At 39.4% G+C, this 7145-nt stretch overlaps 1 long non-coding RNA gene across 1 annotated transcript; it reads right to left on the minus strand.

The window, feature by feature from the left end:
- Positions 1-1396: 1396 nt before the first annotated feature.
- On the minus strand, positions 1397-3678 carry LOC133799419 (uncharacterized). The gene is made up of 4 exons (XR_009876410.1): positions 3465-3678; positions 3089-3388; positions 2958-3014; positions 1397-1517 (listed from the first exon to the last, which is right to left on the minus strand). It is a non-coding gene; the product is annotated as an uncharacterized LOC133799419 (long non-coding RNA).
- Positions 3679-7145: the final 3467 nt, after the last annotated feature.

A 7145-nucleotide genomic window follows, 5' to 3' on the forward strand; every position in this document is an offset into this window, starting at 1 on the left:
AAATGAAGTATTTGAAAGTCAAAACTTGTCATGCATCATGTCTTAACTTAAAGATAGATGCAATTTTTTTTTTAAAAAAAATGATAGATATAGAAAAGGTACTCATTCACTCAATTTGACTTCTCACATTCATATCAAACACCGCAACAATATATAAAAGTTTTTCTTCAGTAATAACCATTTTTCAAAAATGTAAAGAGCAATAAATGATACAAAGACTTCAAAAAGGAGATCTCTTTTTTATCATCAAAGATAAGTAATGTAAAAAAGATTCACACTCACACAGAACACTAGAATATTGCTAGCTATATGGCTCCTTTTTAGAATCCATATGTAACTTCAACATACATGCACTTTTACATAATTTCATCATAAAAGAAGAGAGTTAGCATTACCATTAAAGTTTGGAAATAAACTCTATTGAATGTATGCAATGCAGGGAATACAATTTTAATAACAAAAGTCTAACAAAGTAAACTATACAAACGATTTACTAATATTTATCAAAACATGAAAGACACATATAATGTTATCTAGTTTCTAAGTCATAAATAGCTTAATTAAACATAAGCTAATGTGTTCATACTGCCAATGTAATATCTGGAACTAGCTATATATGTCTGATTTGCTTGATAAAATCTTAGCCCTATTAGTTGTCAACTAACAAAATCCTCTATAGAAATATTGGATTGATAGTACTAGTCCAAACTCATTAATTTTGAGCCTTTTTTCATAGCTTGGTAGGTACTAGAGACTTAGAAAGAGGACACCAATTGTAACATAACTAGAGACTTGATTTGGATAAATACATCTTTTCAGAATAATTTAATTGCAGTTTGCATTTAAGAATCCAAAACGTCTAGTCAAATAGAGCATTGAAACAAAGAATAAAAACCATCAAACATAATCATAACTAGAGACTTGATTTAGATAATGAAAGAGATCAAAGGTTCAACAAAATAAAACAAAGTAGAGTAATAAATTTAAGAGAATCCAACAATTATCTCAGACAAAATAGAGTAACATTATATATTACTTTATTACTTTTATTTAAAGCAACCAGTGATTATGGGTAATTCATAGCTTCATTTCTGGGCTACATTCATCTGCACGTATATATACATACATAATATTGGACAGGTTATCAATGAAGTAGTCCGGCTTGCAAATATTCTGCCAGGGATCTTTAGAAAAGTTGTGAGTGATGTTCAGATAAAAGGAAAGTCTTCAGAATCAAATTTCTATTATGTGATCATGAGAAATAAAATCATTTCCTCCTCCATAAATAAAAAGAAGATGAAAAATTACTCACCAAAATATATATAAATTCAATCCATGCTAAAGCTAAACTAAGAATTTGTCATATATATTTGCATACGTTATATACATAACTCTCTTCTCTCTGTAATATTAATTAGATTTAGAAAGGTATAGTAATATCAGTAAAACAAAAAATACAGACTGAAGACACTTTACCTCAAAGTTGAAAACCACTTCTTAAATTAGCAGCAATCACTCTGTATATTAACAAAGCCGTGTCAGCTACATATCATATATTATATTCAACTACATATTCAAATTACTCCATATATTCACAAAGGTGTGCCAGCTACATATCCCAATTACATATTCAAAGCTCAAAACCATTTCTCTGCTTCATCTTATTGCTTCCTCAACTATTACTTTATCTCCAAGTCAATATGTCTTTGAGATATTTTATCAAACAATTTTCTTGCACTGTAAATACAACAAATTTCAGAAAATAACTTAAACAAAGAACTCCCCAAAAATAAACCGACTTCCAATCCTATTATTTAATCTAACTTTTTCATGCTCACATTTTATCAAAATTATACTATTCAAACAATGAAACTAATCAATTACATTTAAGGATATCAATCAAAATCCAATAAGGAAAATGAAATTGTTTCCTCGTGCTCCCGAACAAGAATCCGACGATCATTAATAATCAATCTAACACATATGAAACAATGAAATGCAGAGCAGAGCAACTAGGCCTCTTGTGAGCAATGTATCAATGACTAAAAACTCAATCTCTATGGTGAAATTGAACTATAGAGATAGTTAGGGATTTAGCTACTTGCCATATTATATTAAAAAAAATCTGATGCGCTAAATCCAAAACGTAAAATGACATAAACAGAGAATAGTGATTAATTTAAACTTTAAAGTCAAAGAACATAATATATATCAAATTCGTCGAAAAGCCTCGTCGATCTTCTGAGAACAAAGTTGTGGAAAGCTTCATCAACCTCCCAAAATATCAAAATTGTTGGTTGAAGTACTTACCCATGCCAAGGAGAGCATCAGATTGTGAGAGTGATGGCGAAGTGGTGTAGAGCGATGAGGAGAAATGGGAGAGAGAGCAGAGACGAGAAATGGGAGAGAGACAGAAATCGGGAAATGAATTTTTTTTTCTTTAATGAAATTAGAAATTGTTTTTATAAACGTTATTACAAAATCAGTTACGTTTTTTCTAACGTGTTATTATTTTATGTAATTAAATAGACCTTGTCATCTTATAATATACCAAATTTGCAATAAGTTCAAAATCATATGATGTAGCCTATCAACAATTCTTAATATATAGATAGCATCATTAAGATACCCAAAACAAATACGAATCAAACTGAAAACCTCTTCCACCTTCGACTCTCTCTCTATTCCAACAAAAAGCTCATTTAAGAGCACAACCTCAGAATATACATCAATACTTAGCAAACTTAACAAAGAGAACAGCACAAAAGATCATCAAGATTATATTCGACGGTTTCTAAATCAAGCAAATATCTAACAAAAAAAAGTTTAATCTCAAGATTTAAATGATACTAGGATCATCCTCCCTCAAATACGAATCCAAATGAAAATCAAACTCAGAAGAACTAACAAACCCAACAACCTAACAATAATTGGAGTGAAGGAGAGAGATAAGTTACCCCACAACTTGAGAGCCACGTCAACCATTGACCCAATTATTCACTATGCCACTGTACCTGCAAGCAGCAACAAGCAGAGAGTGAGGGTTAGAAGGAGTGAGAGATTGAGGGAGAACAACAAAGATGGATACCTGCACCTCCACGCTGCCTAGCTAGGTTTGAAATGGAGAAGCCCGTCGAGCCTCCTTCTTTTCTTTATGTGTGCTAAGAAAAAAATGAAGCCCTAAGCCCCAATCTGAAACAAATGATATTATTTGACGACGATATAGAGATGAGGTCCGACCAAGGGTTTATTGGGAGGTGACGACGATAGCAACGGGAGATGCAAGGGAAAAAATCAAGGTTGGGCTGCGACGGCTTCGAGAGGCTGAATGCAACGACTTCGTGAGCTTACATTCCTACCCAGTTCGTCCAAAACAGGGTAAGCTTCTCTGTTGGACCAAACACATAATCAAAGAAAGTTGGAAACTAAAACCATATATGATGATATCATTATGTGTGTTATACCTGTTCTCTGTTCATCTTTTCTCCTGACTTGGTAGCTTGTCTAGCATCTTCTAGAAGCGCAGCATCTTGTTCTGACCTAACTTGAGAAAAATCAAGTGTCTCACGCAGGGAAGAAGAAGGCTTGGCCGCACACAGGGAAGAGGAGAAGAGCTGGCCTCTGATGACGTCGTTCACCTCTGGTGTCGTGTGAGGGCTTGGGCCCGCGTGGTCGAAGCTTCGACGGCCTCTAAAGATCCCTAGTCGGCGCGTGTAAGGGAAGGTAGCAGTCGGTCTCCACAAAGACAAAGGTGAGAGAGAAAGAGTGAAGGAGAGAGGTCTGGTGGGAGAAAGAGATCCGAGAGAGAGGAGAGACAATGATGAGGAAAAAGGAGAAGGAATTGAAGGAAATGAATTGCCCAAGTGGCGGGATGGTTTTATTATTAGCACCCTACTCTAGCATAATATTTTTTATTAGTATTATATGCATGTGCTATGGTAATAGGTATTTGGTGTAGTGATGTAGTGGTCCAGAGGAGGAATGTGATTGTTATGACCTGGGAAGAGTTTAGGAACATTTTCAACGAGAAGTATTATAGTGTGGCAGTCCGAGCTACGAAGGTTGATGAGTTTATCAGCCTAACTCAGAATCGGTTGACCATGAGGAGTATGCCTTGAAGCTCGATCGTTTGGCAAAGTATGCGCCAGATCTAGTGCCGACAGATGCGGCAAGAAAGGACAAGTTCGTACGGGGATTGAATGTTATGATCGCCCGTGATGTGAAGATCACTTTGGATCCAGAGACCACTACCTACGCTCAGGTTGTGGACAAGGCCCTTACAGCTGAGGGGGCCGAGGAACAGATTTGGAGAGAGAGCGATGTTAGACGCGATGCCAAGAGAACAGTGCCCCCTTTTATTGGATCCAGCCGGGGTAGTGGCTCCAGTGAGCAGACAGAAAGGCCCCAGATTCCTTTGTTCTTCCCAGTTCTGATAGGAGGGCACGGGGTGGTCTTAGTGGCCGTCAGGGCAGAAGTGACAACTGGAGGAGTTTCCCAGTGTGTCCTCGGTGCAGACGACCACATCAGGGTGAGTGTAGGATTAGGGCCTGCTTTATCTGTGGGAGTGCCAACCATTCGAAGAAGGACTGCCCACAAGCAAGGAAAGAGGAGCCAAAGCAGGGCGACAGTCTCGCTCCCGCCAGGGTGTTTACTTTGACTCAGACTGAGGCAGAGGCTAGCCCCTCAGTTGTGACAGGTCAGATCTCTAGTGCTGGTTCTTCTTATACTGCATTGTTTGATTCGGGGGCTACCCATTCGTTTGTGTCTGCTAGAGTGATAGATCAGCTGTGTAGATCTAGTGTTCTATATGCTAGGGGTTTTCAGACTTTATTGCCGACTGGGGAGCTGGTAGTCTCTAGGAGGTGGATTAGAGCTTTGCCAGTAGAGGTAGATGGTAGGGAATTGTTTGCTGATTTGATTGAGCTTGCGATGGATGACTTCGATATGATCCTAGGAATGGATTGGCTATCAAACTATGGGGCGACAATTGACTGCAAGCGTAGGATGGTAACTTTTGAACCAAAAGGGGAGGTACCCTTTGTATTTGTGGGAACAACTGATGGACCGCAGGTACCTATAATTTCAGCATTAAAGTCTAGGGACCTGATGCAGGGAGGTTGCATAGGATTCCTAGCGAGTGTTGTGGATACCTCTAAGGTTGTGTCAGTTGGACCGGGGGAGACCAGATTGGTATGTGATGTAACACCCCAAGTTGCTAATAAGGTTTAGGACCTTGATTAGCGTGCCCGGAGGGCAATAAGGGAATTAATATGTTAATATATGAATTTAAATGAATATGTGATTAGAGTGCATGTTTAGGTGGTATAAATATGCATGTGGGCCCCGTTTGCATGATAGGGGTAAATTGGTAATTTTAGCCTGTTGAGGGCATAAATGTGATAATTGTATTATGTGATTTGTACCACGTGAGTGTGGTGTTATTAATGTGATGCACGTGCCGAGACGGTTCTAGAGAGCTAGATAACTCAAAAGTCACAACGGGATTTGATACCCGGCTTGGGAGGAGCCTAGGGGTACTTTGGGGAATTTTGTGAGTTGAGTTGAGAATTTGTGGTTAATGGTTATTGGTGATTAGGCAACCTGAGTAACCATTAGTAACTGTTGAGAGTAACAAGTTTAGATGGAAAATGGTAGAATTGTAATATAAGTGAAAGGACAAGAGTGCCCTAGAGGTTTAGTTAGGAGAGGATAACCATGGGAGGATAGGATAGTAATTTGACAGGGATATAGATTACTTCAGCTGTAGGAAAAAGGGGATACGTATTACACTTAGTCATATGGTATGTTATGCTGAAATTGGAAGAAACCTAGAGGAAAAGAGAAGAAAAGGAAGAAAGGAAGGGAGTTGGGAGTTTTGAGATTTAGGAGAGGAGTTAAGGTGCTTTGAAGTAATTGAAGCCAAACAAGAATCAAGATTTGTTCTGAGGTAAGAATTGCTTCTGTTTTACTGAGTTTTAAGCTTGATTTTAGAAAGTAAGAATGGAAATTTAAGGATAGCTATGGCTGGTTTTTATGAGAATTTAGCTTGATAATCAAGAGGAGTTGGTCTAAAGCTGGGATTGGAGGAAGCTCAAGTTGAATTCTTGATTGAGGTAAGAGTACTAAACATGTTTGAATTCTTATAACTGTTATGGTTTAAGAGTCTAGGGGTCTGGTTTACACTTCTTTCAAGTTTTGGTTTAAGTGTTTGAAATCTGAAACTCAAGTGTGAATTTTAGGTGTGATTGTGTGTTTGAGCTTGTTGGTGATGTTTATAGGTTGTTAGATGGTTTATTTGGGGTTTTAGATTGATTTTGAGGTTTGGGTATGCATTGGGGTTGAATTGGGAGTGTTTTGGCTTGGGGAAAATGCAGAGGAAAACCCAGATTTCTGGGTTCGCGAAGGAGCGCCGCGACCCTGTTCTTGGGCGCCGCGGCGCGAGGTTGCTTCAGGATAGGGGAAGGCTTTCTGACTTGCTCGACACCGCGACCCTCTAGGGCAGCGCCGCGACGCTAGGCTATTTTTCAGAACATGGAATTTTGCAATTTTGAGCTTTTGCTCCGGGGGTTCGGGGATGTTTCCGATAAATTGTTTTAGGAATTTAGGGATTCCAAGAGTGTGGGATTGGTCCCGGGAAGTGGTTTTGGATTGGTTTGTATTAAAGGATGTTTTTATGTGTTGTGACTAGGTCTCCGGAGAGGCTCGGGTTAGAGGACCGTGCTCACGGCCTTGGTGCATCGGAAAGCTCGGGATACAGGTAAGAAAACCACTGTTCCCATAGAGCTTGTATGCAGGCCTGAGCCCAATATGTCTAAACTGCAGGGTGTAGCCCTTTGATTGAATTTGTTAGTATTCAGTATATGTTTGTTATGCTATGAATGCGATTAGATGAATGTTCGGCGAGATCCGGGAACGGCGCAGGCCGAGGTCGGCAGGGGCCGGGAACGGCGTTGGGCACGTTGAGTGCTAGGCCGAGTACGGCAAGGGGCCGGGAGCAGCATTGAGCACGTGGAGTGCGAGTTGCCAGGGTGAGACCCTATAGGATACCTAGGATATCCTCACGGTATGGACCGCGAACCCAGAGCCTGGTAAAGCGCCTGGGACGGCGTGGCCGTATGTGTGTAGCCTATTGGTGGCCTGATTAT

The sequence above is a fragment of the Humulus lupulus genome, chromosome 1 (assembly GCF_963169125.1).
Source record: "Humulus lupulus chromosome 1, drHumLupu1.1, whole genome shotgun sequence".
In the NCBI taxonomy this organism is placed as follows: domain Eukaryota; kingdom Viridiplantae; phylum Streptophyta; class Magnoliopsida; order Rosales; family Cannabaceae; genus Humulus; species Humulus lupulus.